At 38.8% G+C, this 24,696-nt stretch overlaps 1 protein-coding gene across 5 annotated transcripts in view; it reads right to left on the reverse strand.

The window, feature by feature from the left end:
- The window catches only part of LOC122793456 (E3 ubiquitin-protein ligase RNF19A-like), an 862,167-nt gene that overhangs the window by 585,603 nt on the left and 251,868 nt on the right, over positions 1-24,696 (reverse strand). For all 5 annotated transcript variants that reach the window (XM_044061482.1, XM_044061481.1, XM_044061484.1 and 2 more), the window contains one exon: positions 10,946-11,022. The gene's annotated coding sequence lies outside the window, so the exon portion shown is untranslated. The remainder of the gene's footprint in view (positions 1-10,945; positions 11,023-24,696) is intronic.

Below are 24,696 nucleotides of genomic sequence, written 5' to 3' on the forward strand. Positions count from 1 at the left end.
CTTCTACAAAGATTGTACATATTGACTGATATTGGTGGATGGTAATGACAGAAGACTGAGTGGCCTTTTATGGTTGAAATGTTCTGAAAGTGGCAGTTTTATCATTTTTGGTTCATACATTTTGTTTAATTGCTTACTGGAAAAAATGTTCAAAACTACAAACTTAAAATGAACTCTAACAAGTGGTGCTGTATTATAGAAGTAAACAAATTTATACAATCAGGAAGGCGAATCAAAGAACACATGCATGTATGCATGATTCTAAAATGTGTGTAAGGGGCCTATGGTTTGAAAACAGTCCAAAGGAAAGCTTAATCTGTAAGTGGCCAGTTGCATTTTCTTTGAATGTGGGTTTCAATGCCATTTCAATGAGAGTAAATTTCAAGGGCAGAGAAGTTTACTGTTAATGCTATGTCTTTTTTCATTGTGAGATTGCATTGTTTTCTTTAGCAAATGTCTATTAGTATTTGTGCTACAAAATTTGAAATCCAGGTTTTAATTTAAATCTAAATATCTGTAATCATTGCAGAAGTCAATAAGAAAACAGTACACACACTGAAAGGTTTGAACAGTGTTTATGGTAACTTGGGAGAAATAGCCGAGTAATGGGAAACTGGAATGGCTGTGGGACCCCAATCCATTTCCCTGCCTAGAGCCCCATTTGACCATGATCCGGCTCAGGCCAGACCTTCTGTGACCACAGACATACACAAACTATGGAGATCTGAAACATATAAGTCTTTAATCTTTCACCCGGATACAATGCCAGAGCAAGAGCATTGCCTGGACTTATTGCAGCTTTTAGAAAATGAAGCCCATTCAGTCACTTGTATAAAAGGGTCTTAGAAAAAAAATGCAGTGTAATATTTCAAGAATAGAATTAAAGTTCGATAAATCACCCCACAGATCTAGTGAATGCACCAAGAAGTGCTTTGAGTTAACAGATTAATGACATTTCTTATACAAGGTCATGTGCTTTGATAGAACAAGAAGATTCTAGAATGTTGCTGCCATTTCACTCATCTGTTCAGTGGTAAAGTACAACTAGCTAGGGTATTTCAGTACCACAAAAGCAATTTTCTACACAGCATTAGCACAAGTATAGTGAAGATAGCAATTACATAATAAAAATAATTCTAATATTATTATTAAATTCCACTTTTGTCATGAGTTTTGATACGTTTCATATTCCCTGCATTCAGATAACAAAAAGAAAATGTCTGAAGTGCCTTTCACATTTCATTTGTGTGAGTAACATAAATAGTTTCAAATATTTAATTTAGGTTTAGTTTGCTTGCAAATCTTTCACTCAGTTATGTCATATAAAGAATTCAGAAACATAGAAACATATATTCTGACAGCAGGTATAGACTACTACCCTGATACTACCCCATCCCGTATTTGGGGGAATTAAGATACATTATTGTCATATCCTGGATAATATTGACTAGGCTTGTGCCATTAGCCTAGTAATCACCTATGAACCTATGAACTACTTGACATATGTTCTCTGCCCATTTTTCTAGCCATTAGATAAATTGTAGATCCTGCTTTACCTGGGGAAGAACTGTGCCTCTAGACAGATTTCACAGCATCATGTGACTGTGGTCCTAAGACTCTACATTCCACGTAAGCAGTGGGTTAGCCTTGGGTATTGCATATGGGACATACAGGCCTTAAAAGAGATACCAGGTAATCATTCTATATCCCAAAGTAAGTATGTTACAAGGGATATAATTAGTGTATATTGCAATATATATATATATATATATATATATATATATATATATATATATATATATATATATACATTGGCATAAGACAGAAAAATGCATGCCATGTGTTATGCTTCTTTTCGAAAGCAGTAATGGCAAAGACCTCACAGAGCTTGGTCACACATCCCCACATTGTCAAAGTCTTCACTGAGCATCCTGATATGCATTACAAATGTTACATGATGCAAGAAGTGTAACAAGTGAAACAAATAGTAATTCTTGATTTATCATTCTGTAGTGCAGAAAGTTAATGTGCAGAAGGAAATGGATTTTTGAAGTAACACTGCCATTAAGTTTTAAACTCCATTGGTCATCCCAAAATCTCAGATTGTTTTGTTCTTCCAAAGAAAAGATGGTCCAGCTACAACAACAACCTGGGGCTCTTTCACTGTAAGACAATTTAGCAGAAAACCAAAAGCTATAGATAAAGACATTTGATTTATTCCTCAGTGTCAGCAAAATAGCCATGTGACCTGAAGAAGGTACAATATACCACATTACATGTCACAGGAAGATATTTTAAGGGCATTTACTATTTTACATTTTAAGAAAAGAAAAAACAAAAAAGTCAAAGTGCAGAAACATGAGTAAAATTCAAGTATTATTGAGGGATTAGAAAAAAATCAGATGTATTTGTTATTGATTTTGTAAAAAAAAATCAAAGCTCAATTGAAACAATAGATAAATCTGTTACTGAGCTAAGGAATATAGCCAAAGACTATGAATCTGGTGAGATGTAAGAATTGTTGATAAGTGACAGAATAGTTATGGCTTAAGAAATGGTCAGACAATGGACAGGCTTTTAATAGAAACAGACTTGAATTTGTAAAAAGTTGTGGATGGAGGCTGCCAAAATGAAATAATAAGTAAACAATTAAAGAAAGTACCTAAGAAAATGGAAGTGTATAAGATAAATGTAAGGCAAATAATAAATAAACAATAAAACCTAACATGGACATGCAGAATAACAGTAATGACAAAAAAAGAGACAGAAGTTGGGTAGGAAGTATGGTGCAATTGAAATTCAGGCCTTGTAGCTGTGGCTACACACATGAAAGAAGGACTGTCTTGCATTTAATCAGTTATGTAGTAATTGTAGTAGAAAGAATTATTTTGCAAAACGTTTGTAAAAGAAAATAGTATTTCAAACAATGTTTTCGTATTTTGACTCATTAATATGCACAAACTATTTTAGGTACTATGAAAATAGAAAGATGGGAGTCTTTGAAAACAGAACACACAAAATAATCACATACATTAAAGTCATAGCATCAAAAAGTACATGTATCCCAGTAAACTATCATATTAACCTAATAAATGGTCACAAATAGTAAAAAAAACATATTGTACATTTTTTGGGGGGGGGTTTTAATATGTTTTTTTTTTACTATTCATGAACATTTATTAGGCTAATATGATCGTTTTTTGGGATACATGTACTTTTTGGTGCTATGACTTTAATGTATATGATTATTTTGTTCATTAATTGATTTTGGTGCTGCATTGGCTGGTTTGGAGCACATGATTTTAATTTTTACCATTTAAGTGGTTGATTTGTATTATTGAGTTAAGCTTTGATGAAGTCTATGGTTATAAGCAGACAAAAGCTCTCAGTATGTAAAAAAATAATTTTCTTTAGCCTGTCCAGATCGTTATTCAGTTTTATTGTGGTTTTGTAGCTTGGTTCTTGGTTTCTTTGTTATTAATTATCGGAATATTTTTAAATGTATTATTATTTCTAATAATGAATCATACAGGACTAACAGACATGCTAGCCATCCCATACTCTCAGTCTCATGTAGCTAAATCCATTCTAGCTGAGGGAAAATAATTTTTCATTCTACAAAAACTTTCTAGACTGGTGACATCAGATTGAGTGTTTCTGAAAAAGAAGTATACATATCAGGGCTTATACAAAGTGGTCCAGGATGTTCATTCATCTTATAGGTAGAAGAATACATTGTTTAAGGCCCTTCTGTCAGATAGGAATATAGTGAAAGAATGTAGTAAAGAACTAGAACCATCAGTTTTTCTCTAGTTAGTGTAAAGGCAGTTCATGTCTCCTAACACAGGTTTATTTGGATTATCAAACATAGTCAAAAACTGTTTCATTCTAGTCTACGCTCCATAACTGTCTGGTGGTCTGCAGATATGTTTTATATAATACAATTTGCATTTCAAGTATTTTACAGTAAAGGCAACACATTCAATTTTAGTGTGCAGATCTGCTGTACTTGTAACATGAATGACCTCTAAAGAGGTATCTACAAAAATGATTTACCCACCACCTCTGGTTGAACCACGTTGCATGAAGTCACCACCCATATAGCAGGTTTCAGTAACAACTCCAAGTGAGTTACCCTCTTTGGGCTAAACCTCAAGCCATTCACAAAGTGTATTCTTGTTTAGAATTTTTTTATTGGTCAATGGGTAAAATCCTTCTTGCAGTATCTGTAGAGCACAGTCCAAAAATCAGTCACTTACACTATGACTTCGGACCTTAAGAAAACACTCATCAAGTAAAATTTCTCCTGTTTGTGAGAGGTAAATGCAATATTTTGTTCTCTAGTGCTGTCAGTATGAGCATGTTAATCATGATTGTGGCTGATTTTTTTAATATCTTTGGAGTACCTGGCCTTCCAATAAGGCAAGATATTTGAATAATGAAAACAATCTGTAGTCAAAATTCAGAGAATCTTCCTAACAGTTTCAAATAAACTGATATACCTATTGTCATTACATTATATGTGAATGATAACAGTATCAAACTGATACACCTAATGTCGTTACATTATATGTGAACGATAACAGTATCAAACTTGAAGTTAAAAAAACCATGCACTTAATATATGATAATTATTATTTCAAGTACCCCGAAGTAATGAAATTAACATATGCTACAAGTAGCAGGGTGATAGGTGCATCACGGTCTACCTTCCAAAACAAGGCCCAGATGGTGTTCTCATATCAGACAATGATCCAGAGATGTGAACAAGACTGGTGGTTCAAGCAAGTGAGTATAATCCCAAGATATTCAAAATCGAATAAGCATAAAGAAAAAAAAGAGTAAGAGAGCTGTGATGATTGACATCTTGTAATTTTAGAATAAGGAATTCTCCACTGCAGAATCTTAGTCAGGCATGAGTTAAATTACTAATAGGCATAAGAATAAAAAGCATGTCTACAACTGTAATAATGAAGGAGAACTAATGCCATGTAAAACAGATGCTTGAAAAAAATCAACAAAGAAACAAATGTTAGTATGACAAGCACCGCAGTAGGGCCTTCAAACTGCATAAAGGAAACAGAGCAATAATATAGTAATAGTGTCAGGATAAGCAGCCTGAAGCTGTAGTAACTGGTCAGATACATGATCTAAGATGCTATGTGATTCAAAGAGAAGAAAGTCAGTTGTACATAAAAACATGCATGTCTCTTTAAGACAAAAATGTCTAGGTGAAACAGTCATGCAGAAACTGAGAAAGGACAGAGGTAAACGGATGTGGCAGGAGCAAGTGGAAAGGTCACCTTACATGAAAAAAGATACTTCTGTTGTGCCTTCAGCATTATCCAAATTATTAGAGCTATTGCCAAAAGATCTGAAGTCCAGAGATGAATCCTGTTAAATATCGTAGATATGGAAGACCACCGAAGAAAATGTCTAGATACGTGGATATTTTGAGAAGCGATTGTAATATTATCCTAATACTAAAGACTGAAAAGTTGCATCCACTGAAATATCTTTTAAATATGAGCTCTGATTTGATATTGAAAGCTCATGACCCACAAATGACGCATGTTTGACTAGTGGGTTGGACGCTGGAGGGGCCAAGCAGTGGTGATGGGAATGAGTGTCCTCTTTCGACTCACCCATCCAAGGATGAAGGGTTTGGGTTTCTGTTAACAGCTGGGTATATCCCAGAGCAGGTTGGTAAGTATTTCCCAGTCACAAAGTATGCTGCTGATATTGTGGTAGCTGGAGTATGTGTGTCACAAAATGAGGTAATACGTATGACATCACATATATGCTCTGTCCTGGATTGGATTTCCCCACCCTACATATCTAAAAATCCACACCCCTAGGCTGCATATATAATGCCCACCTCCAGATCCTGCATCAGAATGCAGATAAGTGATCTCACAAGGGAAATGCAATAAGACACTCTTTCCATGAAGGTAAGGGCCAACTTGTTGTACTTTCACTGGTCCACTGGAAGGAGAACACACCTAACAAAAAAGATAGGGAGGTTGCAATAGGATTCATGGGGTAAAAGTTCGGCATTGAAGAGTATATGGACACCCCACAAAAGTTTATGTCCTCATTAATGTAATATAACTTAAGATGAGAGGTGTACAGCAATACATGATACCTCCCACAACATTTGTAAAATAGCATTGTTTATAACTAGAAAAAAGTAGTATGCAGTGCATTGTGGTTTACAAATTTAAATATTAAAGAAATTACAGACAAGTAATACATGTCATGTAGAACCCCTCTTTTCTAGAAGACATTTACAGTAAAGACCCCACGGAGGCTGGGCATATATCCAGGTTGCCTGAGTTTCTACAGAGCATTCTAATAGTACAAATGCCACCACTGTAACAGAAGCACAGAGCAGCTCCTAGAATTGGCAGAACTGAATGGCGATTAACCACATGGTCTGCTTCTCTGACATATTTCCTGAGACTGAACGTATAGCACTGGATAAAGTGACCTTTTAAGCAATCCATTTGAAATGTAATTTGCATACATTCTAGATAGGAGCATCAAGTGAAAATCTAGAAGAAAATTTCAGGAGAGTGTTTCACTGTTTGAGAGTACAAATTCTATTTATTTATTGCATTTGTTTACCAGGAAAGTCCACTGGACCTAAAAGAGCCCATTTTCGGTGGAAGACTTGGGAGAAAAGCTCCGACAAGAACATAGATGCAGAAAAAAAATTAAACATTAATTGGTACAGAAGTAGAAACAGTGTTATACGTAGTGGTTACAGTAATATATACAGAATATATACATAAGTCAGGAATTTAGTTGGTTTGATTACAGTAACATATACAGAATATATACATAAAAGCAGGAATTTAGTTGGTTGCCAGATGAATTCAGAGTGGTAAAAATGGAGATAAATTAATCAGCATTTTTGTGCCAGTATCAACAAGTGATGTAAGAAAAAAAAATAATAAATATGGAGAAAGTATCATCAGTCACTAGTAGTAAAAAGCATAGGAATTTAGTTATAATATAAGGAGAAGGAAGAGGTTAGGTTATAGAGCAGGTACATAGCCAGGAAGAGTTGAGATGATTTTTCAGCGTTTGTTTAAAGGTGGTGGTGCTGCCCGTGTTTCTTATAGAAGGAGGAAGCGAGTTCCATAGTTTGTCGATGGTGAAGGAGTAGAACAGTTGACAAGCTGGTAAGGTGGGCTTTTCTACTTTTAGAAGTAGATGATTTTCAGATCTTAGTCGTCTGCTGGGTTGGTATTTGGCAAGTAGAGTTGATATAGCAGGACAGTATGTGGGTCTGTAGATTATTTTGTGTGCTGTAGTTAGCTGGGTGAATGAGAGATGGTGGGGGAGTTCCAACCAGCCTAATTGATTCAGTGAGTAACAGTGGTGGGATGAGAATTTGGCCTTGTTGGCAAATTTGGCTATTCTGTTGTAACACATATCAAGTTTGGATTTTGTAGAATTTTGGATTTTAGTGAGGAGAGGGACACCATAAAGGAGACAGGGTAATAAAAATGTAGTTGCAAGGGTTTGTCTAGTAGAGAAGCTAAGAAAGTGTTGGTGCCTGTACAGCATACCAAGCTTTTGATGTGTTTTTTTCATGTTACTGTTTATGTGTAGGTCAAAGTTTAGGTTTTCATCTATAATAATGCCTAGTAATTTAGTGTGTGGGACAACTTCTATAGTGGTATTGTCTTGGGCTTGTATACTGAAGAGTTTTTTTTATCTAGGGGAGTGGTTTTCTTAGGGTAAAAATTACTAGTTTATTTTTTGGGGGATTTAGGGCAAGATGATTGTTAAGCATCCTAGCATTGTGGGAGAGTGGTGTGAACGTTGTTAATAAAGATGCTAAATAAGACAGGACCAAGTATGGAACCTTGGGGTACCCCTGTGGAAGTATTGAGGAAGGGAGAGTAAGACTGTTGCCATTTGGTGGATTGCTGCCTATTGGAGAGATAGTTATTGAACCATTGTAGGGTTGGTGGGGAAATGTGGAGGGTAGATAGTTTAGAGAGGAGGATAGTGTGGGAAATGGTATCGAAAGCTTTGGAGAGATTGAGGAAAAGAGTAGCGATTATTTTACCAGAATCCTATGCCTGGTTAAATGTATCAAGGAAGGAGAGGAGGGCTGTAGTGGTGTTGTGCCCTGGTCTGAAACCATGCTGAGTGGGTGATAGAATTTGATTTTCAAGCAGGTGGTTGAGGAGTTGGGCATGGATGCATTTTTTCAAGTATTTTAGAGAGGGGTGAGAGAATAGATATGGGTCGAAAGTTTGTGGTGTTTGTGTTGGTGCCGCCTTTGTGTAAGGGGAGAATGAACGTTTTTTTCCAGATGTCTGGGACAAGGGACTCTTTAATTGATCTGTTAATGAGTATGCTGATGGGATAAGCTATAGAGTTTGCAGCTAGTTGCAGGAAGAGTGGGGGTAGATTGTCAGGGGCTAAAGTACAGGGTTTAAGGTTAAGTAAAAGTTTTTTATTGTGGCAATGGGTATGGGGGAAAATTTTAGGTTAGAGTTGTGTGTAGGATTGTTTTCTAGGATGGTTTGGTCATTAGCTGGGATGGTTTGGTCATTAGCTGTCTTGGTGGTGTTGGTGTTAACCATAGGAAAGGTGGTGGTTAGGTTAGCTATGGTGTCAGTGAAGTAGGAATTGAAGAGGGTGGCAAGTTCATCAGAAGTTTTGTGTGGGTCAGGTGATGGGTTGCTTTGAGAACCTGGATGTACTAGATGGTTGATGGAGGACCAGAATTTTTTGGGATTATTTTTATGTTGGCTTTGTAGGTGGAGGCAGTGTTTTTTTTTTTATCATTGGTTATTAGACGTTTTGCCTGGTTATGGAGTTGTTTGTATTGTATTAGAGTTGTAGGGTCTTTGTTCTTCTGCCATGATTTCCAGATTTTATCCCTTGTGGACTTGACTTCTTTGGTGGATTTTGAGAGCCAGCTTGAATGGTTATGTTTTATTCATTTTTGGCGGGTGGGTGCTTGCCTATTTAGGATGTCTAGGAATGTTGAGTTAAAGAACTCAACAGCCTCATTAAGTGGCAGGGATTTGAGGGGTTCCCAATTTACTTTATCTAAGGTTTCATTAAATATGGATGGTTGGAACTTAGTCAAATTTCTGGTTGATTTGTATTGGTGTTGCCCTGGGGTTGAGGTGGTTTTCCGTAGAATATATGCTGGGTGGTGGTCGCTAATGGTATTAGGTAGTATTCCTGCAGTGATGATATTGTTAGGGTGGGACACTAATATCCAGTCTATTGTGGAGCCCCAGATGTTATTTTTGTGGGGTCTGGTGATGTCTTCAATTAGTTGGGAGAAGTTGTAAAGATTTATGTTTTTTGTGGGATTGCTATGGGCAGTGTCTAGCCAATCAATGTTTACATCACCTAAGATGATGGTTTCATTATCTATGTTGTGGGAAGTCCAGGCAAGTATGTTTTCTAATATTGGTATGGTGTTTCCTGGAGGAATATACAGAGCAATTATGTAAATGTTTTTATGGTTACGTTTTAATACAGAGATTAATACTTCGGCTGGGGAGAAGTTGGGTTTTGGTTTTGAGTAGGGAATTAATGTATATTTGCTAGGGAAGAGTATTGCTACTCCTCCTCCTCTCTTGTTCGGCTGATCGGCACTCAAGCATGAATACCCTGGGGGAAGAAACTCAGTGTCTTTTACATATGATTTCAACCAGGTTTTGGTAGCTGCTATAACATCAGGGTTGTTTTGTGAAATCCATGCCTGGAGTTCAGGTACCTTGTTTCTAAGGCTTTGCAGATTTATGGTTGACAGCAAGAGAGATGTGTTAAGTTTTCTAGGGTTGGGGAGGGTTGTACCTGGGTAGGGATGTACATCACCACTCTAGACGAAAATTGAAGCTGAATGTTTTATTGATTGAGAGTATACCTCTTAACTTATGATTAATTTTAAGGGAAATCCCTGATTTTAGTTTTTGGGATTTTGCTCAGTCCCTTAAAAATTAAAATTTTTAGACAAAATAGAATAAAATTTACATATTAAATAACACCAAACATACTATTGCATGCTTACTCCTTATCCAATGCATGGGCACACCTGTTACTTGTCCAGATTTTCACAAAATGTCCTTATTTGCACCTCATGTTTTGGGTCTGTTCCTCATAAAATGTCTGGTATTCTGGTAAATCATTGAGGATTGAAGTCATAAAATAATGACAGACATTTGAGTTTTAGACTTCATATTCTTCAGAAAATGCATGCCAAATTCAAAACCTGTTATTATAGGAATTTTCTAAGTGTAATATTTAACACCGATACCTTGTTTGGGGCCTTTGTCTCCCCACCAATATTTTTGGCTTTGTCCAGAGTCGTTTCACTAAGAGGTTAAGAGGTTTCTGTATTGGTATACGAATCCTCTTATTCTATAAACATTTCTGAGACGTAAGAGATTCAGATCTACATTTGAGAGAAAACTTGATTCACAGCAGTTTAGGTTAAATGGTTGAAAAAACAAAAAAAGGAAGTCGAAGATGTCAAATATGGCATGTAAATTGCTTAAGCTTCAGAGTATAGATTCAGACATGTGGAACCGATAATAAATTCAAGCATAAATAAATGTAATGGGTAATCAGACTTTGAAGCAACATCTATCTGTGTTATTTATCCTGAGCTCAAGGTTACAGGAGATTGAAAGCTCCTTAGAGATTATTCATTTGCATTTAAAGAGGAAAGGAAATGTGTGCTAGACAGTATCATATCAATTCATTAATCTGAACTTATGCTACCAAACATTTTATGCTAAAATATACCTAAACAGGCAGTTTTTATAATATTTTATACAGGCAGTTTTTGTAATATTTTTTTTTTTTTAAGTACAGCATTCTATGCAGTTCTGTTCATAAGACAGTAACCTACAGTATTTACTATTTCATAGACTATATAGATAATTTAAACGTGACTTACTATTCTGTGCACACGTCAGCATTGTTTCAGTACAACTCAAGCATAGTTGGTCCATGTAAGGAAACACAGAAAATCACCTACAGAAATGAAACAACTATGAATGAGAAAGTTTTATTCTTGTATATTTAATATGGGATCATTTAAGCAAGAATACATTGTTTTTGGTACTACTTATATGACAAATCATTATCAGAAATCATTCCTCTGTTCTTTAAGATTTAAGATTAAATGCTTCAAAATAAACAGTGACAATTACTGCAGTGAGCTCCACTGCTTTCCTGTCTAACACCGCTTCTGAATTATGTAACCAGATCAATTTTTGTCACCAACGGGAGTATTTTCTACGTGTTAAACTGTGAATTTGATGCTATTGAATGTTGACAAATGGACACAGAAGAAAAAACACTTAGTTGAACTATTTTAATGTCATTCCTGAATTTCTGAACCTGCTAATATTTCACTATAGCAAGAATATCACTAGAACAAATGCTATTATTCATTTGTAAGCCTTAGAGTAATTGTGGGTTTGATTCCTTCATATTCTAGTACTGATGCTCATATTGCAGCACAAGTGAGATATGACACGTATAAGTGGCCATCATTTGGATGAGATACGAAATCCATGTCCCAGTGGTTTGATTAAGTGGTTCTGGTGGCTTCCATACCAATTGTCAGTGAAGAGCAGGAAAATATTTAATAAATTACAAAACAAATAAAATATGTAGTAAAAAACTGTAATACAACTACATCGACACAAAGAGCGGAATGTTGCTTCATCACAAAATGCATGTGTGACAACCTTAACCACAAACAGAATTAATTCTATGCAGATAAACTAGTCTTTTCATGGATGCAATTATATTATTCATAATTGCAGGAATGTTGGTATGGGTCTCAATTAAAATGAATGCTGCTCTATGAATGCTGTTCTAATAGTACTATAGTTACTCCCTTTCATAGTAATAGCAAAGCACCTTTTCCCATTATCTCTACACTAAGAAATATTTGCTGAACAGCACTGCTTTGATCAACACAATTATTACTTCTGGTAAATTCCACTGTTAATGCGGAAATCTCTTAAGGTACACTTTTCAGGAAAAAATATAATACATTAAGTATAATGTGCTGCCTCTTGCTGTAAGCAACTTTCATGAAGAGAAAATCAAGAAAGATTGTCTCTCTATCAGGGAGACACTTACAGCAGAAACCAGCACATTATTATTTGTTACATTTTCCTGTAGACGGCACTTTCATTTTTATCTTTTGCAGAAGTACTTAAAGCAGCACCAAACATTTTTTAACATTCTTTACATGCCTCACCTCAACACCCCCGCAGCATACCAACCATCAACACTCCTTCAGTCAAGAGGCTCATATGTGGCTCCCAAAGTGCAAGAGTTTGTTTTCTTTTCTATTATTGTATGTGTACAAATGTCATCTTTTAAAGATGTCATGTTTAATAAAGATATTTAAAAATGAAGCACAGGCGCCGATTAGCCGATTTGTTCCCCTGTAGTGTGAGAGACAGCCATTTTCAGGTTGCCAGACAAAGTGGCCATCGGGCATTTGTACTATGCTTAACTTCACAGTGGCTGATGGGCTTGGTATACAGTGGTGGCCCTCATATATGTACACTACTGTTCATGACTGGTTCCAGCGACAGTGTACACTATTCATTGCACATTCACTGACCTGGTTGCAGTTGGCAAACAGCAAGTACTTGTTGTTCCACTAAGTATCAGTACAAAAGTGGGACTAACCACCTCCCCCCTCCATGATGGGCAAGGTGGTGGTGGTGGCCGCTCACTCCCATGCACCACACGTGGCTCCTTCAGTGCCCCATGCCACAAGTTAAACTAAGAAAACTTTGGACAGTAGTCATGATTTTATCTCTCTGTGCCATAGAGCTAGGCACAACAAATAACTTTTTGATACAGTTATGCTTTTATATTCTGTTAAATAAAGTTTATGAGCAAAGTACAATTTTCAGCTGACTGTTCCTACCCAACTCCATGTGAAAATTAATGAATCTGAACCCATTATTATAAATTCTTCCATCCATCCATCCATCCTCAACCCTTTTTGCCAGTTTTGCACATGGGGTCAGGGTATCACTTCCACAGTGACAATCATCCTGAGCCAAGTTTTACACTGCCAGGTGGCTAGCCCTACCATGGTAGTTCATTTGCACCACTCACGCACACACACGCTCTCACCTACGGCCAATTTAGACTGCCAGTCCACCTACTGCATGTCTTTGGAATGTGGGAGGAAACTGGAGCACCTGGAGGAAACCCACATGACCGCAGGGAGGACATGCAGACTCCGCACAGAAAGCACCCCAGCTGAGAATTGAACCAGAGAACATCTTGCTGTGAGGCAACAATGCTAACCACTGCACCACCACAACCAATATTTATATTATTATAAATATCTTTAACAAAGTTATGTATAAGCTACAAGTACAGTGATGGTATTAGCAATCTTGTTCAGGACTAATTGCCTAAATGACCAAAGTGAAAGTCATTAAAATCATCTCACCAGTGTGTAAGGAAAACAAGTCAATAAACAGGTTCCCATTGAAATATTGTCACTTGAAATGCCAAGTGCTGAAAAGCTGGAAAAAAGACCGAAAACACAGGAGAAGAGTGAATCTCAAAAAATGCTTTTCTCCTTAAAACGCCTTTTTGCAGGAGAAGCAAGCCCCATCTGCAAGCCCCTCACACCCTCCCAGAACCTATGTGTGTGCACATACACACACACACACACACACACGCACACACACACATATATATATATATATATATATATAAACATATATATATATATATATATATATATATATATATATATATATATATATAGATATAGATATATATATATATGTATATATATATATATTTACCAACTCTGAGATCACCATATCTCACAGAAAAGGGAATATTCTGAGAAATGGCACCTCGGGTTTGGTATATACTGTCTGATCTTTCGGCCATTCAGGCTCCATGTTTTGGAACTCACTCTACTAGGTCCCAACATTTCAAACGATTACGCATCAGTATTTATGAAGGAGCAGTAGTGATGAAATGGGAAAATGGCAGCAGTAGTTAAGTCAGCAGACAAGAAACTAGAATGTGTGCTGCATGCAAAGTAGGATCTTGATAGAAGCCTCAGGCCAGACCAAGGGCCTCTTAATATGACCAAAGACATGCAGCACAGGACAGGAGAGGAGGGTAAGAAGCCATATAAATATGCACCAAGTTTAATCTATATATGTGCTTGCAGTCTGTCCTTTTGTCCAGGCCATAAAGAACAACATCCAAATGATTCACCCATGATGAGCTGAGTCCAATCAATGTTTTCATTAGCTTTGTTAACCCCCAATACACATGCACAAATACACACAGACACACACACATGCACCTGCATGCACATACACACACACGCACACGCGCACATCTGAGTGACCATCTGAGCTGCTTAACTTCCATTTTAAATACAGAAACAAATGACATAGTATGAAACAGACACCAGAGAATGGTATACAGACACCAGAGAATGGTATGAACTACATCTGTGTCACAGTTTTGGGAAAAAGGTTTATATGGACTGAATGTACCAGAATAGAAATCACAAACAGCATCATATCACAAACTTAGGAATATACTAAGCTCTGCCTGAAAATGTATTTATGTTTTGAAGTATATTGCAGACTGCATAACATTAGGTTGTAATATCACTGTCTCTCAGGCATTTTCTCATAGATAATTCTTTAGATTATTACTTACTTGGAACAGCAGAGTTTTTTTTTTAATTAGCTCATAAACATTTCAGTACTAAGTTCCAATGTAGCATCATAAGGCAGACAACCCACTGCTACTCCTTCTGCTACCAAAAGACCACGTGTTATCTGTGTTGTGCCATTTCTGCTAGAAGCAATGGCACCAGGATATCTTGTGGAAATACCTAGTGCAGTGAAACACAAGAATAGTGACTACAACTACTATAGTGTTTTGGTTTTGGTTTTGTGAAAAGAATTATATCCACTCCTTTCCAAATATGAGAAGAATGGTTGAAAAAAGAATGTGCACACTTCTGCATTGTTGCAACAAACAACAGATTTAATCTTAACTAAAAAAAACAGTATTCAGTTATTTATTTTATTTTAATATTGTTAATTGAGTATGTGGTTTGATCCATACATTGTTTTCAGCCACAAACCAAGTCATCTGCCAGTGACATTTTACAAAATGTATCAACACAGTTTAGTTACAGTTTGCAGTGTTACACTTTTAAATGTTTGGGATTAAAACAATGTATTATGTCTGATGAAGCATTAAGGAAAATGTAAAAGCACTTACTTTTTTATTAAAAGTCTTTAGTCGTGTTTACCGCCTCTCCGTTATTATTCTCAAGAGTTACGAAATGTATAAAATGTTTGGAATGTACAGAAATTCAATTTTTAGAATTTACATAACTGCCTACATTGTTGGGTTGCTAAGCACCGTAAATAAACCATCTGTACAACTTCAACTACACATACTCAAGGTATATATCTTGGTAACATGGTCATACTGCTGACTCTGAGCGCTATGCAGGTTGTATTCTTATTCATTATTCACAGACACAGTGTGCAGTTGTATAACGTAGTTGCACACACTATGGCTGTGATTCACACATGAGTGCTGTGAGTTTGAGGAATTCACTGGGTGAGACAGCTCACGGCCTCATAGGTAAATACTAAGCTAATGGTCTTAAAGGGCCATTTTATGCTTAGCCAATAACCTGAGGTCAAAATCAAACTCAGTACTTTGTGTCTTTGAGGTGAAGACTTTAAGCATTTTGCCAAACCCACCCCGCTATTAATCATACAAGTATTAACACTGTCTGAGAATTACTCACACCCCATGCATAGCTGCTATATATTGTAATTAACTCTATACTATTCATTATACGTCTATGACTTGCAGCCTGTATTTAGTCTGTGGCAGCATGATTCATAAACATTGCTCATAGTACTGACATCAAGACATGCTATGTTTATGAAGTGCATACTACTACATATAGTACATGCTTGTATAATAGTATACTACTACATATAGTACATGCTTGTATAATTTCATACTACTACATACAGTACATGCTTGTATAATACCATACTACTACATATAGTACATGCTTGTATAATATCATACTACTACATACAGTACATGCTTGTATAATATCATACTACTACATACAGTACATGCTTGTATAATATCATACTACTACATATAGTACATGCTTGTATAATATCATACTACTACATATAGTACATGCTTGTATAATAGCATACTACTACATATAGTACATGCTTGTATAATTTCATACTACTACATACAGTACATGCTTGTATAATATCATACTACTACATATAGTACATGCTTGTATAATATCATACTACTACATACAGTACATGCTTGTATAATAGCATACTACTACATATAGTACATGCTTGTATAATTTCATACTACTACATACAGTACATGCTTGTATAATATCATACTACTACATATAGTACATGCTTGTATAATATCATACTACTACATACAGTACATGCTTGTATAATATCATACTACTACATATAGTACATGCTTGTATAATATCATACTACTACATATAGTACATGCTTGTATAATATCATACTACTACATATAGTACATGCTTGTATAATATCATACTACTACATACAGTACATGCTTGTATAATATCATACTACTACATATAGTACATGCTTGTATAATATCATACTACTACATATAGTACATGCTTGTATAATAGCATACTACTACATACAGTACATGCTTGTATAATATCATACTACTACATATAGTACATGCTTGTATAATATGACAATTTGTGTCAGCAGCTCAATCCCTTGGGTACTCAACAATGTTAAGTACATTAACCTCAGGTACATTACCCAAAATAATAACTAAACAAACAGTGAAGTTAAATCAAAGTTTTTTTTAAATTCTTCCTGATGCTCTGTATCACCAGTCTGGCTGCTCTTTCAGAAATGATGGCACCTGTGTGGTATCACTCTCAATAAATACTGATGAAGTACGGGGTTGTAGCAGTCAAGTCCCTGGCATGACTCATAAATATGGAAGACATTTAAGTGTGTACACAATACTTTTATGAATTACATGTAGGTATGCATAGTGTACACAAGCATACTTATAGCATAAGTGTCAGGAAAGTCACTGAAGGTGTCGGCATGTTACACAAACACAACTGAAAGCGAAGGGGTAGATTCTTACAGTCAAGCGCCGGAAGATAAATCAGCAGAGTCTGCACCTAATCAAATTACTGAGCAAAACATAAAAACAGCATGCAGTACAATAAGTATTTTAGAAAGATGCATAATAACTAAATACGGGCATGGTAAATGTAGATGAAAGAAAAGAGAAATTGTTCGGTATCCACTGACTAAGCACAAGTTGCCCCATGGACACCATTAAATATAACAGGAAGCAGATAAGAAATGATCCTTTGAAGGAAATCTTAACTCCTAAATGATGGTAAGTTAAACAATGGGACAAAACAGATTGATTCATGGTATGCATAACCTTTAGCAGCTCACAGTTCAAGGGCATTTTATTCTCCCTATTGCTACACTGTCTTGGTCAGGAGTGATTAATAAACACTTGTGACTCTCTGGCCATGAGCGCAGCTGACAAGTAATATATAACATATATGATAAAGCTGAGATCTGCCACTGCTGAGATCAAGCTGGTCTCACAGGTGTAAAAGCTTGGCGTATGTCATTAAGCTACAGCACATCACTGCACAGTAGGCAGTATACGGCCAATTCTCCTTTCTTTCTTTTAGACTCAAGACGTTTGTTTTCAGACTGACATGCTGATTTTATTAAACAGCAACGTTTTGATATGCACAACATCAGCATCCCTGGATTATTCTCCTGCAGAAAGCTCACAATAGGACTTCCATAAATTGATGGCTGTTCTACAATCTATTTTTTGAAATTCATGCATTTGTAAATTTCACAGTGTAGTGCTGCCTCATCCTCATGCTTAAAGGGTTCCAGGAGTTTTCAAGGTACAGGGTAGAAACTGCTTGCATTCTGAGGAGTCTAATATACTTCTATGCAATACACAGAGCATGACGTGAGTTTTGCCATGTACCATCCCTATGCAATTGTGTGCTTATAGTCCTCCATCAAGTGGTAACCATTTGAAATGTCAGGACCTACTAGGGCGAGTCCTGAAATGTGGAGACTGAATGGCTAAAACATCGAATTTTTATATACCAAGTCCGAGATGCCATTTCATGGAATATTCCCTTTTCTCTGAGGTGTGGTGATCTCAGAATTGGTATATATATATATATATATATATATATATATATATATATATATATATATATATATATATATATAAATATAAGTTTGGGAGGCATGGAAGGCTGGCTGTCCACGTCGGAGGTTGTGGGGAGGGGGGGCTTACTTGCTACCACCCCTGCAAAAAGAAGTTCTTTTCTGGGTTTTCTGTCTTTTTTTTTTTTTTTTTTTTTTTTGCTTTTCAGCACTCAGCATTTCGAATGCCAGGTTTTTAATCAGGAGCTTCTGTAGCTTTTTCCTAAATGCTGTACATTCTTGAAGGTATCCTTTATTATGAGGGGGTGACTTTCATGTTGCTGAGGAAGCCATTATAATGTGATTTTCATCTTGAGCTTTGCTAAAGAAAGGTTAGTTGATTCTGGGGAGTATGTTATATCCTTTGTGTGAACATGTGTGAGCAAGATGAAGACAGTGGTTACAATATTACATTTTAAAGGTAAGAGACTTCAAGTGGAGGGTGAATCTGGTAATAACTGCTAGAAGTCTTAATTCTGAAATGTTGCACAATGGTTTCCTTCTGCCCAATAATACAGTGAACCAAAAAAATGTTTTCTGTGGTTTAAAAGATCTTTGTATGCCGAGTTTAGTGCTGTAATGGGAAGGCAGTATTCCAGTTCTTCTTTAACCAGTTTTGAAGAAGTGGATGGCCTTGTATGCAGTCTTAAATTGTCCAAGTGTTTTAAGGATTTTTATCCACTATGTAGTCTGTGGGAGGAGAAAATGAGCTGTCAGTCGAAAAGTAACCCAAGATATGCAGGTATTTTTCTTGGGTAACTTTGGGGATAGGTCTACCTTGTGGGTATTTTATGTGTAGGATTGGGCTGGTTGAAACCTTTTAATATGTCCCAAAATGTAATGTGATACATCTGCTACAAAAGATCACAAATTAATGTTTATTAGCCAACTCTTATGAGACTAAAGTTTATTTTGGAGATTGCCAAAGAAGTGAACCAGAGGGAGGTTGGCATAATGGTTAAGATATTACCAGAGAGAGGTTGACCTAATGGTTAAGATATTTGCCTTACAGACACAAGGTGCAGGGTTTGATTCTCACATTGGGTAATTGGCTAGGCTTAAAATGGCCCACAAAGGCAATTACCCCAGTGCTAATCTATGAACCTATGAGGATGACAATATCATCTGCATAGTGTGTAAGATTTATTAAGCAAAGACCTGTTGCTAGTTTCCTTATAAAGCTGAAAAACAACAATGGTCAAGGACAATACTGTGTGGGGCTCCTATCTTAAATACACAGTTTGTTGAAAATGAATTGCTATGCTTGACAATAAATGTTTTTTGGTCATGCAAGAAAAAAATCACTTTACTGTAGTCCTTCAGAATCTGACTTAAGTCAGAAATAGAAGTTATGTTCTTACCATAACGTTCCATGTTAGTTGTCTTCTTCTCGCCTTCTTCTTGCTGGATGGGTTCGGAGCCGACCTCGGCTCCGACTCGGCCACTCTAAAAGCTCGAGAGTTGGTTCCACCGGCTCGAGGCTCCCCTTATATCCCACAATGCTAGGCGAGAGTTACCTCAGATCTCGTTTGTAAGCTAACCCCAGCTTATAATAGTAACAGAATAACTCTAAACAGAGTCCACCTCTAACAACAGGGAGAAAGAAGGGTGACCTACATCCTGATCCAGGAAATATGCACAACAGCATATGCCTAAGAAAGAGGTGGTAGAAAGCGAGGTCACAATCACAACTCCTCTAGGTCTGTCCAGGCCAGGGGGAAGGAGGGTGGGGCCTTAAGAAGGCGAGAAGAAGACAACTAACATGGAACGTTATGGTAAGAACATAACTTCTATATGTTAAGTTGTCTATCTCGCCTTCATTCTTGCTGGATGGGACCGCGTCCCTAGCACCTAGTCCCAGGTGGCCTAACGGAACAGACTCCTGAGAACAGTGGAACCAAAGTTAGCTCTATGCCTAGAAGCTAAATCCAACTTATAATGAGAAATGAAAGTGTGAGGAGTAGCCCAAGTAGCCGCTGCACAAATGGTGTCAATAGGCAGTCTGTCTTGGAAGGCTATGGAAGTAGCCAAAGCTCTGGTGGAATGGGCCTTAGGTTTGTTAGGCAGCCTTTGGTGTCTAATTTCATAAACAAGGGAAATTAGAGATGTTAGCCATCTAGATAATGATACCTTTGAAACTGAAAGTCCCTTTCTGCCTTCTGCATAGGAGACAAACAGCTGGTCAGATTTTCTGAATTGTTTTGTTCTATCCAAATAGTACCTTAACTGACGATGAACATCTAGCCAGTGTAATTTTTGTTCAGACCTATTGGAATATTCTGGAAAAACACAGGGAGGACAATGCTCTGAGTTACATTAGACGTCGAGGCTACCTTAGGCAAAAAGGACGGATTGGTTCGTAAGGATACCCTGTCCTTATGGAACAACAGATAAGGAGGTCGACAGCTGAGTGCATGAAGTTCCGAAACTCTTCAAGCTGAAATAATAGCTACCAGAAAGAGCGTTTTCCATGATAGCAATTTTAAAGAACAGAAGGCTGCAGGTTCGAAAGGGGAAAGAATTAAAGAAGTCAGAACTAAATTTAGGTCCCATGGAGGAGGAGGATTTCTTATAGGAGGTCTGAGAAGAAAAACTCCTTTCAAAAAGGCCTTGCAAAGTTTGTGGGACATTAAGGCAGACTCAGAAATACCCACATGAAAGTTAGAAATAGCTGCCAATTGAACTTTAAGAGTAGAAGGAGATGAACCTGCATGGAAGAGTTCAGCTAGAAAATCAAGGACTATCTGGATGGAAGCAGTGAAAGGATCTATGTGCCTTCCTTGAGCCCAATATGTGAAGCGTTTCCACTTACTCAAATAAATCTTCCGAGTGGAAGATTTATGGGAAGCTATCAAAATATCTCGAACGGAGTCAGATAATTGAGGAAGCCTGGCTAAGGTTGGAATTGGAGGAACCAAGCAGTGAGGTTCAGAGAGGGGAGGGAGCGATGAAACTGACCCGACTGATGGATCAAAAGATCTGGAACTCGTCCAGATGCCAAGGTCGCTCCAATAGAAATTGATGTAGAAAGGGGAACCACACCTGTCGAGGCCAGTAAGGAGCAATGAGGATCAACGAGGCCTTCTGAGCGATAGCTTTCTGTATCACTTGAGAGATTAGTGGGAAGGGGGAAATGCATACAGAAGTCCCGGGCCAAACTTGGACTAGAGCGTCTCTGCTGGGATGGCCTGGTAAAGGGAATAGAGTGAAATAATCTCTGCACTTGCTGTTTTGGGGAGTAGCAAAAGATCGCAGCAAGGCTGACCCCACTTGAGAAAAATTTCTCTCACAACAGAGTCTTTCAGAGACCACTCGTGAGGCATGAGAATAGCTCTGCTCAACTTGTCCGATTTGATTGGACTTCCGGGATGTGCGTTGCTATCAGAAACCGCTGAGAAGAAATCACCCATTGCCACAATCTGAGTGCTTCTCAACACAGGGGTAGGACCTGGTTCCGCCTTGTTTGTTGATGTACCACACTACAGACATATTGTCTGTCTGGATTGCAATCGTTCCTAAGGGAAGAGAGTCTTGAAGGGCTTGCAACGCTAAAAGCACTGCTCTCATCTCCAGAACATTTATGTGCAAGTGGCATTCGCCTGGTTGCCATGTGCCCTGGACCGTCCTGCCCTGATAATGCCCCCACCCGATCAGGGAGGCGTCCGTTGTCAGAGTAGCAACCGGAGGGGAGGAACAAAGGGTCTTCCCAACAAGAGCTGAGGGAAGACATCCACCACATGAGATGATTCCTGCACGCCTGCGTGATCATAATGGTGTGGGACATTGGAAGTTGCTGGTATGACCATTGTGTAAAGAGCATCCATTGAAGGATTCATGTGGAATCTGGCTAATGGAAGCAGAGGTATGGCCGCCATAATTCCCAACACTTTCAGAACTAACCTGGCTTTGATTCTGTTGTTGTTGAAAAGGAGTGAGACCAGTTTGTGTATGTCTGTTATTCTCTGATCTGTTAGCCTCGCAGACATGTCTACTGTGTCTAGATTTGCGCCTATGAAGGTAATAGTACGACAAGGCGACAAAACAGACTTTTCGCAATTTATTGAAATGCCTAACTTTTGACAAATGTGAAAGGTGTAATCTCTGGCCATCAGAAGGAGATGCTTGGTGGGAGCTGTGAGGAGCCAGTCGTCCAAATATGGAAACATTGTCGTCTCAGGTGAGAAGCTACCACTGCCATGCATTTGGTAAACACCCGGGGGGCAGTGGTGAGACCAAAGGGCAGGGCCCTGAATTGAAAATGACTGGTTCCCAGCCTGAAGCGGAGGAATCTTCTGGAGCGTCTGTTCATTTTTATGTGATAGTACGCATCCTGAAGGTCTATAGAGCACATCCAGTTTCCTTTTCCCAATAGGGGAAGGATGGACTGCAGCGTGATCATCCGAAATCTTGTTTTCTTGACTGATCTGTTCAAGATACTGAGATCCAAAATTGGTCTCCAGTCCCCTGTTTTCTTTGGAACTAAAAGAACCTTGAGTAGATTCCGGATCCTTGCTGGTCTGCTGGAACTGGCTGAATTGCTCTTTTTGCAAGCAGCTTTGAAATTTCCAAAACCGCTAGATCCCTTTGAGCGGGTGGAACATCTGGAAGGGATTTTTTTGATTGGTTTGGAATGCGAAGAAAGGGAATAGAATAGCCTTCGAAATGACGGACTGTACCCATTTGTCTTGAGTCAGGGATAGCCAGGCTTCTGGGTACAGTGACAATCTTCCCCCGACTGCCTCCGAAGGTGGGCAGTCGGGCAACACCTCAGGGATGCTGAAAAGGCTTATCAGAGAAAGCTTCTCGATTGCCCTGGTTCTGCGGAGCCCCCCTGCCTCGAGGGCGACGTCTACCATTGTTATTCCCGCCTCTGCCTCTGGCGGGGAACCGACTCTGTGCGTCAGGCGAAGTCCCTTGAGATTGTTTACGGAACCACATTTTTCCACTTTTCTGGCCTTTGGGGTAAGGCCTAGAAGGAGTAGAAAAACGGACTCCGACGGCAGAAAGAGTCTTGCCATCAGTCTCGCACCTAGTCAAGGTTTCTTTCACTTGAGGACCAAAGAGAGATGATCCATCAAACGGGGAATTAGTGAAAGACGTCTTGAAGGGGTCCACAAAATTGCATAACCGCATCCAGGCATGCCTACGTAAGGCCACACCTGTCCCTGCGGCCCTGCTCGCTCCATCAGCCGCATAAGAAAGGAGGCGCATGGAGGAGTTGGCTATGGAGTTAAGGGTAGCCAGCTGAGTGTTCATCTTATCTTGAAAACCCGCTGCTGTAGAGTCCTTCAACATGTCACTCGCTTCTTTAATCAAGTCCCTTTGAAGACGAGTAAAATGGCACAGGTAGTTCAGCGAACGCATAGCAAATGTCGCTGACGAGAACATCCGCTTCCCGTACCTGTCCATGGACCTAGATTCCTTGTTAGGTGGATGGACAGGTACTGAAGGATCAGCTAGTTCCTTCTTAGTGGCAGCAGCCACCACCATAGCATCCACAGAAACTCCTTTTGTCAAGAACTGTTTGTCTGCTGGTGCCGTTATGAATTTTGAGGGTCTCCTGGGAGTGGGGTCCACTGAATCAGGAGCCGTCCATGCCTTAGCCACCACCTGCATGAGGGGTCAAAGGGGAGACACCCAGGAGGTAGAAGGACGAGAGCCAAACGCCTCAAGGTACACAGATTCATCCTCCGAAGGGTTGAGGGCTGGCCAATTTCCCTCTGCTTGAGGATTTCTAGAATGTCTGCAAAGAGACATCTTCAGAAGGGGAACGGGGAACCCTCGAATCCTCTAAATCTGTGTCAGATGTGATGGACTCAGGTGAGTCAATGTGTTTCCTCTTACACTTCCTCTTCCGAGGGGGCTCTTCTGCCAAATCAGGAGAGGCCTCGGAAGAGGATGAGATCCCCACAGGGGGTTCCTGAGGAGCTGGCTCTCTGCGATCCGGGATGAGGGAGTGAGTCGACTTGACCTGAGGCACCGTAGAGGGAGGGGTGGACGGAGCCGACTGTGGAGTAGAGCCAGGCTCTAACACACTCCGCATGACCTCGAACGCACCCCTGTCAGGCAGAGCCAGAGGTCCCCGCTCCGAGAAGCTGAGAACCTCCCTCGGCACCGACAGTGATGGCTCCAAGGCCAATGTCGGAGCCGAACTCACCAGCGCCGAAGCTCCGAGAGGAAGAGCGGGGTCGGACAAGGGTCCGATGCCACTCACCCCCTCGGAGCCGACGTGGGGAGTCCGGCGCCGAGATTCTTCGAAAGAAGAAATCGGAGCCGACGACGGAGCCGAAGACATCTGTATCGGCTCCGACGCTACCACAGTCTCGGTTCCAAA

The sequence above is a fragment of the Protopterus annectens genome, chromosome 2.part0 (genome assembly GCF_019279795.1).
Source record: "Protopterus annectens isolate FY-2018-M chromosome 2.part0, PAN1.0, whole genome shotgun sequence".
In the NCBI taxonomy this organism is placed as follows: domain Eukaryota; kingdom Metazoa; phylum Chordata; order Ceratodontiformes; family Protopteridae; genus Protopterus; species Protopterus annectens.